Genomic DNA, 12,510 nt, shown 5'->3' with positions numbered 1-12,510 from the left:
TAGAGAGGAAATCTAGCATTAACTTCCAAATATTTCTTTATGTATTCATTCTTTTTATTTTTCCTAATTGGTTGGGTTTTTTTTAGCTAAAGCAGACTCAAAGAGAAAAAGCATGGTGGTTCAAACACCCATCTTTTCAGAAAAAATGTCTATTAAGACTAAGATCTGAACTGAACATCCATTTACCCATTTCTTGAGTGTGCCAAGTTCATTTCACCGTTAGGGGGAGCTGCGCCCTATCCATGCCACACCAGGTGCAAGGTAGGAACTTACAGTAGTAGGTGTGGTGCCTGCCCATTAAAATCCACACTCACAAACAGCGGGTCACCAACCCACCCAATAGGCTTGTTTTTAAGATACGAAAGGAAAACCCAATAAGGCACAAAGTGATGTGCAAAGTCCACACAAACTTTGTACACACCGGCAACTTGAAAAAAATGATTCTTTGAGCTGTAAGGTGCCAACCAATGTGCCACACCTGAACTAAGGTATCATGAAGTTATTCTGGCAAGACTTTTTATGCTACCTCCTCTTCATTCCCACACCTTAACACTTCAACTAAATGTCGGTCTGCAATGACATCAGCTAACACTGGCAATTGACTAAAGCAGCCATGGTTAAAGGAATACAATTATTCTATTGTTTTACAGTTTTCTAGCACTGTTTTAAATCTGATACGAGTTTGCCTTTAACAAGATCGCTATATAAGAATAAATTTACAGGTAATTAAAATAGTTGGACTGAATTAAAATTTACTAAGTAGCTTAAGACTTAAAAGATATTTTTTAGAACATAACAAAACTTGTCACATGTGTTTTGTCACAAAATCCATTTAACAGTAGGCATTTGCTTAGCTGGTATGAAAGGTGAATCCTGGCACATTCCTATCATTCTGTTGGTATCGGCTAGTGGAGTGAAAGATTGTTGTTGAAGTGTGCTGCTAACTACAGCCTTGGTAAAGCAGTAGCCAACATTTTAGATATGGAAGAGGCATCATTTTCTCAGGACAAATTGGCTTCTTTAACCCACAGAGTAATAAGTGGTAACCAGTCTTTAGAAATGGAAGAAACTACATTTTTTCCAGAATAAAATAATTAATTGAACCCACAGAGGACAAAGTCATTCATGTTCAAACCAAACACAGGGATGGTGTGGAGATTAATTTCAGGTCACACTCACTCAAACCAGGCTAGTATGGATAAAGTAATTCATACAACATACGCAGCTTTAGGATACAGGAGGAATATTGATGTTTTTTCAAAAGATGGTGTGTTGTTCAATGGTGGTGAAGGTTACACGGGTCTATGAGAGGTAAATGTTAAATAGGAATAAGCTACATGTAGTGTCTTTCAAAATCAGATGCATCTGGGCTGGCTGCCAGCATGGGGATTGTTAAAAGAACTGGCTATCCACTCATGGCCATACGTTAACTTCACTATAAAACATATACTTGTTTTATGGACAGTATCAACAAGTCAGCTACTCAAAAACTGTGATATTTCCTCCAACTCTTTCTCCAGACATAGGCAGCAGGCTTTCCAAGACTATATGATGATATAAGCCAGAGCTAAACATAAAACCAAAATCTGCACATTTATTTTCTAACTTCCTTTTAAAATTCAGAGTCAAGGGGAGCCGTTACCTATACCTGCAGCACTGGGTGCAAAGTGAAAACCAATCTTGCACAGGCTGTCAGTCCATCATAGGGCAAACATCATTATCACTCAGTTTTTAAAATACCACTCTATCTCCTGGCATTTAAGGAAAACCAGTGGCAATCTCAGGGGGAATAGGAAATTTATTGTAGTTCAACCGAAAATCAGACTGTGCTTGAGTAGTAAAACTTTTAAGGTAGCAAAATAATTCCTGATAAAATAATATGCAATATATAAAAATCTGGATACAAAATATCAAAAGGAGAAGCAAAAAGTTATATCTAGGAAAACACGGCAAAAGGCCTACTGAATCTGTGATGGTAACATGGCACACACCTTCTCAATGCCAGGCTGCCACTGTGTACCTGATGACTCACTTCACTCAAGTTCACACGTAAAACTCAGGATACTTCCACAACACACAAACTAGTAGGGGGAGATAATGCAGGCCAACTGAACAGAAGAGCAGTAACTTTAATAAGAAAACCAAAGCTGGCACCCCCTATGCTTAACACATAGTGCAATGATCCCACATGCAATCCTACTGCACTGTGTTAAAAGAGGGTTTCTCATAAGGTTTTTGCTGCATGCCAGTAAGCATTATTTACATAAAGGGGCAGAAATGTAGAAATTCTGGTTGAAACACAAAGTAAAACAGAAAGATGTCTACCAATGCTGCCACACCACTTGCAGCAGGTATGGTATCCTGATTCAGAATTAGTGCTGGCATTATAGCATGGATTGTGACAGCTAAGTGACATTCAGGCAAAGGGTAAAGTATCGAACATAAAAATTAAGACATAAAAAGAATAAGCAAAGTAGGTAGTAGTGGCTGCCATTTAGATAAAGTGTATATATGCCAGGTTACTAGTTAGTTGGAGGGTGCTCATTGATCGTCTAGCTCCCCAGATTAGTTCCTGCCTGGCACTTAATGTATACTGGACAGACTCTGACAACTTAGGTTTCACACACACACATGAAGCTGGTCAGGGACAGGGTTATTTAGTAGTGTGCAGTGGTGGCGCCTCCTGCTCTTTCTATTGACTTGTCATTCCATTGTTTCATCAAAACAGCATCCATGTCACTCTCTGTGGCTTTCTTTCTGTTCAATCGAAATCAAAGTTTTTGTTAATATGATGCAGGGAATGTGTTGCATTTTTCAGCCGTGACAAACAATGTCAAAACAATCATTATTAAACCCAAGGAAAGAGGAAAAGGGGGAAAAAAAAAGAATTCAGACAAACAAAGCACTTGCATAGTTAAGAGCCAACAGAGCGAACTTGCAAGCAACTGACAAGCGTGCTGCGAGCGTGACGGGGTGTTTGGCAACAACGCCAGCCCTCAGGCACTTGTACATGGGATGCTTGTGATAAAGCCATTCAAAGATGAAACTGATTGGAGACTCCTCAACAAAGCAGCTGCCCTGACGGACAGCATGACAGAGACAAATGCTGGCTGGTGTCCTTGTATATTGTCAACAGTGCCTGCCATAAAATCACTTTTTGATTGTGCACACTAGCAAAAGGCACTGTATAAGACAAATGAAATATTAGATCCTTCTAGCATCTGCAGGACTTTGCCCATTTTAATTGTATTTGCCATTTTGGATTTTATTGCATGGATTGTAAGTGTTAACTCTGTCGGCTGCCTTATGATGATGCATATTGTCAACTGTACTATATAAATCAAAAACTGACTGAATGGTTTATTGTTTGAACACCCAAGGGTTTTACCTACAGAAAATATCAAGGCTGTGTTAGAGCAGAGTTTAAAACAACAAAAAATGCTTAAGTTCCAAATAAAATGTATTAAGTATAAGCATGCTAAACTCCAAATAAAGTGTAAACTGCTCCAAACAACAGGACATTTTGAGTTAATGCAACAGCACACTTTAACATACTGACCAACACCACAAGAACACACAATTTCACAAAGCAAAGACGAGGTTTCTTTCAACAATTTTAAAAGGCGGACAAGTGTGCAAGTATTAAATGTAACAGATAGGCAGGTCTCATGGGCAGTTACCTGAATAGAAGAGAGGTGCCAAGAAGAGTACACTTTCTATATTAATGAACATAGTGTAAGTTTCTCATAAGGAAAAACACAATCTCACAATAAATGTATGCACAGAAGTAGTTTCAATGTCTTAAATAATCAGATAACCTTTCAAAATAAACAAAAAAACTTGAAGGAAAATTCAACAAAACGTAAAATAGGCCACAGGGCTACAATGAGTAGGCATTATGTCCACACATAAAACAACAAAGTAAAGGCATACAGGGGTCAATGGACAGTGTGAGTGTGGAACTACAGTAGAACTGAGTGAACATCAGTGTGGTAGAGTCGGTAAAAATAAATGAAGACTGGTATGTAAAACACACCAGTTTAAAGGTGGACCTCGAACAATAATTTGAATGTTGCTACTAAAGGAACCAGCCAGGCATACCTCGAGGCATATGGTGGGAGCCAAAGAGAAGAATGAAGACGCATGACAGAGGTTCGGGGCAGTGAGAAGACCACAGTTACTCGACATTATGTGATGCATATGTTTAGAAACAGTCATTTCTGACAGTAAGTACTCTGGGCAGTTGGAATTTATAATACCAAGTTTATAAAATGATTGCATATTAAGGCAGGTTGTCGCTGTAGTCAAGTCATTTGAAGACTGATGAGATTGCTTTATTTTGTTCAACTCAAGACTGTGATCAGAGCCAACTTTCATACAGTATATAAAATCATAAAATGGCAGAACTTCATCTCCAGAGTATACACTGCAATCTCAAGATGAAGGCCTGTTTAAAATTCTAAAAATACATAGAATTAGTGAAGGACAAACAGCTTTTACCTACTGGCTCCCAACTCAGAAAAGATGATATCTATGAATACTAAAGAGGCTCCTTAGATCTCAGCATATAAATTTGAAGACACTTCATTTAGTATTTGATGCATATCATCTTGTATTACTGTATATCTTAACAATATTATATGTGTAATTAGTGTACAAAGTGATGAGCTTATATATTAAGCAGATATACAGGTATGCTTTATATGTATAAACTCAATTTTCAGCAGAATTTCCACGTCTTTGTTGTGTATACTTGTTAAATCATTTAATCCTTTGCAGTCCATTATGCTATTTCACCTTTCATCTTGTAACCAATCTGGACCAGAGTGCCAGTTCACAGCAGGGCCAAGTCACAAACACACCCACACAAGCAACAGGTCCATTCAGAATCGCCATTCCACCTAACCTGTGTATGTTTGGAAAACAAGATGAAAACTGGAGGATCCAAGGAAGGTGCAAAGGGACAGCACAACTGACTGGAACTGTAAAGACAACCCCATTGTGCCACCTTACGTTATATACATACATGCATTTACATTCTCATATGCGCTCAACCCATTTCAAGATTGTGGTAAAATACACCAGATTCTAGCAGCGCTGGAAGTAATGCCAAAGATGACTGTGAAAAGGGCACTAGTCCCTCACTCTTTGTTTCAGTGTGCATGTGTGTGCTAGTATCACTACTTGTTTTACCTGCATTTTGTGGAGCTGACAACATCTACAGCCGACAGGAACTTCTCAAGATCAGAGTGTGCAGCGAGGGGAGTGTTTCATCAGAGTTTCTCCGCTCCCACAACATTCCGACAGACATAGTGATGAGTCTCAGCTCTCCATGGATTATTATCCCCATGGGCAGGTGACGGAGGTGGCGCAGAGAGAGAAAACAAAAGCGAGGCTGCAAGGCTGGCGCGTCAGCGAGGTTACGTACACCGTCAGTTAAACCACCGCTCCCCAGTGTTTCTCACCAATGCCACATCTCTCGTCAACAAAATCGATGAACTGAGGCTATAGGTGGCAACAAATAACATCGTAAAGAACAGTTGCGTTCTGTTGATCACGGAATCCTGGCTTCACTCATTGATCCCGGACTCTGCCATCCAGCTAACAGGCTACACTGACAGGACCAGTGACTCTGGCAGAGGAGGGGGAGTTGTGTGTGTATGTAAATAATAACTGGTTTACAAATACAGTGACTGTAGACAGTCATTGCTCTCCGAACCTGGAGTATGTAACTGTTAGATGTAGACCCATATATCTCTCTAGAGAGTTTACTGTGGTCTTGATTACTGCGGTTTACATAGCACCGGACACTAATGCAAACTTGGCTATTGAATTTTTACACCGCAGTATTAGCAGTCAGCCGACCAAGCACCCTGATGCTGTGTATATCGTTGCTGGGGACTTTAACCATGTGGATTTAAAACCGGTGTTCCCTGAATTCCATCAGCACGTCAAGTGTGCCACCAGAGGAGCGAACACATTGGATAAAGTCTACACAAACATTAAACAGGGCTACACCTCTACCACACCTGGGCTACTCTGACCATGCGTCACGGTTTTTAATTCCAGCATACATTCCCTTAGGAAAACTGCTCCCATCAGCATTGGGACAGTTAAAACTTGTCCAGATGGAGCTTCACAGCAGCTACAGGACTGTTTCAGTAGGACCAACTGGGACATCTTTGAACAACCAGACCTTAAAGTGTTTAGTGACAGCGTATTGTGCTATATTAAAGAACTGCACAGACATTGTCACAGTGGATAAACGTATCCGGGTATACCCCGATCAGAAGCCCAGGATGACCAGGGAAGTCCAGAGGCTGTTGAAAGAGAGGAACACTGCCTTCAGGTCTAGTGACAAGGCCCTCTACAGCACAGCCCGTGCCAACCTAAAGAGGGGCTTTCAAGAGGCCAAGTCAGACTATAAAAAAAAAAGATCGAGGAACACCTGGATAGCAACAATGGCAGGCAAGTGTGGATGGGTGTCCAGCATATGACCAACTATAGGACCAGTCCCGGAGCTGTGGCAGGTGATTTATCACTGGCTGAGGAACTGAACCACTACTTTGCCCGGTTTGAAGTGGATCCACCAGAGATAGCCAGACCCCATCCAGATACCAGCAACAGTCCCATCTTCACAGTGGGGGAGCACGAGGTGAGATGCACGCTGCAGGCTGTCAACCCACGGAAGGCAGCTGGACCTGATGGCATCTCAGGACGCATGCTGAAAGACTGTGCAGACCAACTGGCTGGGTTCTTCACCAGGATATTCAACCAATCTATGTCTCAGCCCACTGTGCCATCCTGCCTGAAATCATTTGTTATAGTGCATGTGGCCAAGAAATAGACAATCACCAGTCTTAATGGCTACAAGCCAGTTGCACTGACCCCTGTGGTTATGAAGTGCTTCGAGAAGCTCATCAGGAACCACGTCATGTCATTGATGCTTGATCCGCACCAGTTTGCCTACAGAGCAAACTGGTCAACGGATAACACTGTGGCCACTGTTCTCCATGCTGTTCTGTCCTATCTGGAGCAGCAGGGGAGCTACGCACAGCTGCTCTTCATACACTTCAGCTCTGCCTTTAATACCATCTTACCCCACAGACTGGTGACCAAACTGTCAGATATAGGACTTCCACACTCCACCTGCCTTTGGATCAAGGACTTCCTGAGTGATCGCACTCAAGAAGGTTAGAGTGGGCCCCTACTTCTCCACACCCATCAGCCTCAGCACTGGCTCCTGACTGGGCTGTGCTGAGGCCCCCTGCTCTATACCCTCTACATCCATGATTGCATTCTTGCACACCACAGTAACACTATTGCTAAGTTTGCTGACAATACCACGGTAGTAGGGCTCAAATCTGGTGGGGTGGAGTCCGCCTACAGGGATGAAGTGGGGCAGCTGACAACGTGGTGTAGGAATAACAACTTGCTCCTAAATATAACCAAGACCAAGGAACTCATCGTGGACTTCAGGTAGAAGGCAGACAACATCCAGACACTCATCATCAATGGGGACTGCGTGGAGAGGGTCTTAGACTTCCACTTCTTGGGAGTCACCATTAGGGAGGACTTGACCTGGGGAACACACACTGCTGAGATAGTGAAGAAGGCCCACAAGAGACTACTTCCTGAGGGTTCTCAGGAAGAGCAACATCCCTGAGAAATTGGTTTCCTTTTACCGCTGCACAGTAGAGAGCATCATGGCCTACTGTCTATGTGTGTGGTTCTCCAGCTGCACAGTAGCACTGAGGAAAGAGCTCCACAGGGTCATTAAGGTCGCCCAGCGGATAGTCGGCCATCCTCTCCCCTCAGTAGAAGAACTACATAGTTCCTGTTGTCTCAGGAACGTCAAGAAAATTCTTCAGGACCCATCACACCCAAGACAGGCATTGTTTGAACGCCTGCCTTCAGGCAGAAGTTTCTGATCCATAAAGACTAAGACAAATAGACTGAGAAACAGTTTCTATCCTTCAGCCATCACCATGCTAAATGCTGCTAAGCGGTCAATCTGACTTAGTGCACCTTCATGTTTACAATACAGCTCTAAGTTAACATAATATAATATATGGATAAGGGATATTATCCATATATCCATATAGTGCAATATGACGCATGTATGAGTGGAAAACATTGTTCTACTGTTATGGACTATTTTGGAACTTATTTTACTCGTTTTTATTTTAGTTTTAACTTGAGTAATTGTGTTTTGTTTTGTTTTTATTTTATTTTTTGCAGTGGAAAATTGCACCTAAAATTTCGTTGTACAATGTCTCATTGTTACAATGACAAAAAAGATTTTGATTGATTTGATTGACAGAGCACACAACGGCATTCATTCACATTGGGACTAATTTGGAGTCATCTGGTAATCTATTTTACACATCTTTGGAATAAAGGAATAACAACAGAACACCTGGTGGAAAATTCACGTGGACACTAAGAGAATGTGCAAACTCCACATGGACAACACCAGGCATGGCATTCAAATCCAGAGCTGGTGATCTAAGAAGCCATAGTACTAACTTCTGAACCACAATGCTGCTATAAATATTATGCAACATGTACACATAACATTATCAAACTAATTTATTCATGAAGGCCTATCCTAGCAGCATCGAACGCTGAATGGTGGTCAATCCTTCCCATATATTATATTATAGCATAAACATTTATGAACTTGCTTAATCCAATTCAGGTTTACCTTTCAGGGGCAAAAGCCTATCCTGAAAGCATCAGGCACAAAGCACACACCAGTTTGGGGGCAGAGTGCCAGCCTATCACAAGGTGCATACGTACCTACACTTGCATTCACACGGGGCCAAAACAGAATCACAGAAAATGTCTCCGGAACTTGGGAGTGTAGGAGGAAAACCAATGGAAACATGGTGAGAACATGTAAAGTCCACACATACAATGACCAGGAGCAGGATCTCAAATTAAGACCCTGGACCTATGAGACAGCAGTGCTAACAACTGCACCCCCATGCTGCCTACATTATATTATACTGTACTCATTTAGCTCTGGGGAGGAATAATGTCCTGAAAAGTATATTTGGGGAAAGAAAAGAAGCTAATTAAAACAGTAACAATAGTGTAGCAGTCAAGTAGCAGATTAAGTATCACAGTGTCTTCTATGCATTCAAGGATTTGTTTAACAACACAGCATGACACCTTTAAAGATCTCATTTTATTATATTTGTCAGCTCTCTTTCAACGTCAAGTGTTTTCTTTCCCTCAGGCATGCTTGCTCACAGCACTGCACAAGACTATAAAAGAAAATGCAAGCCACTTTCCTACTCAAACCAACAGCGTCACACAAGCTTTCGACTAATCTATACAGAAACATAATGGATATAATGGAAAACTGGGCGTTTTGTTCATGAACATTTTCTTGTTAAATGTATATTAACTAGAGTGTTTTATACTGATGTGCATTTTTTTTTAAACTGAAAAAATGTAAAATATTTTGACTAGTATATTTTACTAGTCTCAGTAATTTATTATTATGTGTGACAGATTGGGGGCACTATCGCTCCCTTGAACCCTTGCCCAAGAAGCCAGACACGAGGTAAAAGTCCAAATGTTAACTTTATTCTTCACAAACAGTGCAAAAAGCACCCTCCTCTCCACAATACTCATAAACCAATAAAAAAAAACAGTAATCAATAATCCTCCACTCCCAGACACGTTGCCACCCTTCCACCCAGCTCAGCTCCATGCTCTGGTGTTCCATACAGTCTTTTATATGTGGCCTCAGGTGGTGAAGCAGTAGCCGCTCCATGGTCTTCATCACATGTGACATTAGAGCAACAGGCCAGAAGTCATTCAGCTCACTAGGACGTGATACCTTTGGGACTGGGGTGATACAAGAGGTTTTCCAAAGCCTCTGGACTTGCCCCTGTTCCAGGTTCAGGTTGAAGATGCGCTGTAGAGGACTCCCCAGTTCCTGTGCAGAGGCCTTCAGCAGTCATGGCAATACTCCATCTGGACCCGCTGCTTTGCCTGCACAAAGTCTCCATAGCTCACCTGCGCTGCTGTAATTGTGGGTGGGGATGTCTCTCCTATGCTGGTATCAGCAGAAGAATGGTTGGAGGATGCAGTACTCCAAGGTGAGAGTGGGTTATGGTGGTCAAACCTGTTAAAGAAGTTGTTCATTTGGTTTGCTCTCTCCACATCTCTCTCGATGTTGGCACCCCGCTTCGAGCTGCAGCCAGTGATGATCTTCATCCCATCCCACACTTCCTTCATGCTGTTATTCTGCAACTTCTGCTCCAGCTTTCTCCTCTACTGCTCCTTCGCCACCCTGAGCTGGACTCAGAGTTTCTTCTGCACACACTTGAGCTCATGCTGATCAATGCCTTTAAAAGCAATTTTCTTCTGGTTCAAGAGGCCCTTGATGTCACTTGTAACCAACCCATGGCTGCTTGTTAGCATAGCAGCGTACTGTTCTTACTGGAACTACAATGTCCATACAGAAGCTGATGTAATCAGTTGTGCAGTCAACAGCCTCTTCAATGTTCACTATGTGACACCTGCAGTATATCCCAGTCTGTAGTTCCCAAGCAGTCTCTCAGAGCCTGCTCTGCCTCAGGGGACCACTTCCTGAATGATCGTGTGGTTGTAGGTAGCACCTTCACTCTTGGTTTGTAGTGAGGCTGAAGCAGGACCAGGTTATGATCTGCTTTCCCAAGCGCAGGCAGCGGGGCGGCGCTGTATGCGTCTTTAACGTTTGCATACAGTAGGTCGATAGTCTTATTTCCGTGGGTGTCACAATCCACATACTGGGCGAAGGCAGGTAATGTTTTGTCCAGCGTCACATGGTTAAAGTCTCCAGCAATTAGCACAAGAGCCTCGGGGTGCTGCATTTGTAACTTAGCAACTGCAAAATGGATGACGTCACCCGCTATCTCGGTGTTCACCCAAGGAGGGATGTAAACAATAACAACAATGACGTATCCAAACTCTCTGGGCAACTAATAGGGACGCAAACTTACGGCCAACAGTTCGATGTCCCTGCAGCAAGTGGAGATTTTAACGTTTACATGTCCTGAGTTGCACCACTTTGTATTGACATAGAGAGCGAGTCCTCCTCCTTTCATCTTACCGCAGGTATTTGCGTCTCTGTCCGCCCTAACTGTGCTAAACCTGGGTAGCTCCACGTTAGCATCTGGGATGGTAGTTGTTAGCCACGCTTCACTAAAACACAGCAAGCTGCATTCTCTTTAGGTTGTGACATTTTTCACCAGCACAGCCAGTTCGTCTATCTTATTTGGTAGTGAGTTCACATTTCCCAGGATCACAGAAGGCACCGAAGGTTTATAGCGCCCCTTTCTCTCAAGCCGCTTCGCTTTTATCTTAGCGCTGGCTCGGCTGCCCCGATATCATCTTCTTACCTTGTCAGGTAAATAGGGAACCACACCAGCGTGGGCATTTCTTCTCAGTGCTTGAAGTTGACTACTTGAATAGGCGAGTCTCGGCATGTAAAAATCCATGTCAATTAGTAAAAGTAGTAAAAAGTGTCCAGGGAGCGATTCCACATAAAAGAACATGGTATACATGATCAGTGAAATAGAGAAAAATAGAGTAAAAAAGGTAAAAAGATAAAGTCATATATGGAGCTGCTGGAATGGTTGCCACTTGCGGCGGCGCCGGATATAGAAGGGATATTGTGACTTGCTGAGTGGTTGTGTAGGTAGGGGCCCCAGTGCACTGCTTTGCCCGGGGGCCTAGAATGCCGTTAAGACGGCCCTGCTTTAAATGGCCTAACACAAGCTAGTAGGAGTGTGTGCTTTTAGGTGTGCCATAGAGAGGTCTGATGCCTTGTTTAGTGCTGGTTCCTGCCTCATTGCCCAAAGCAACTGGCACAGGCTTTGCTCCCAGTGACCCTAATATTATATAAAGTGCGTCAAGTAAAATCGATGGATGGAAGTTTACATGACATTGATTTTGAAAGTTGCCTGCACTAATTTATTTCAACTGTGATCTTAGGATTTAGACAATTTTATACTAAAGCATACAGGATAGCACAACTTACTATGTCATAGTCAAAACTAGGAGCAAGTCAGAATAAATGTCTTAAAACTTTAATAATTTTCATATAGCACATAACAGCCCTGTTAATTTATAATGACCTTTTATGATTAGCTGTACTTTAAATGAGTTCTGAAGACTACTAGATCAGTACTTTCTCTGTCCACTTGGTGTTACATGCTTGCTATCCTGTTCGCTCATACCTTCAGACTTAGTGTTTTATAATTTCAAAAGAGGAACATATTAAAAATTACATTTAATCTCTTTAAAATTATATCAAGCAATAGATTTTGTGCAATACCATTAGCTATTCTCCCAGAGTGTAACCTGTGCTTATTCCTCTGCATTGTGACATTAGTAGTAGGAGTATTAATACTGTCACATGTACAGTGAAATTCTCTTACATGTCTGAAAAACATGCATTTTGAACTGGTCATCTGTGATCCTGCACTGCTTCTTCAAGTTTTGGTTCCT

At 42.1% G+C, this 12,510-nt stretch overlaps 1 protein-coding gene across 1 annotated transcript in view; it reads right to left on the bottom strand.

The window, feature by feature from the left end:
• Nucleotides 1-12,510, bottom strand: part of bahd1 (bromo adjacent homology domain containing 1) — a 164,629-nt gene that overhangs the window by 62,195 nt on the left and 89,924 nt on the right. The window lies entirely within an intron of this gene.

Source organism: Polypterus senegalus, chromosome 18, assembly GCF_016835505.1.
Source record: "Polypterus senegalus isolate Bchr_013 chromosome 18, ASM1683550v1, whole genome shotgun sequence".
Taxonomy (NCBI): domain Eukaryota; kingdom Metazoa; phylum Chordata; class Cladistia; order Polypteriformes; family Polypteridae; genus Polypterus; species Polypterus senegalus.
Note: the sequence above shows the minus strand (reverse complement) of the source record. Positions and strands in the feature narration are given on the sequence as shown.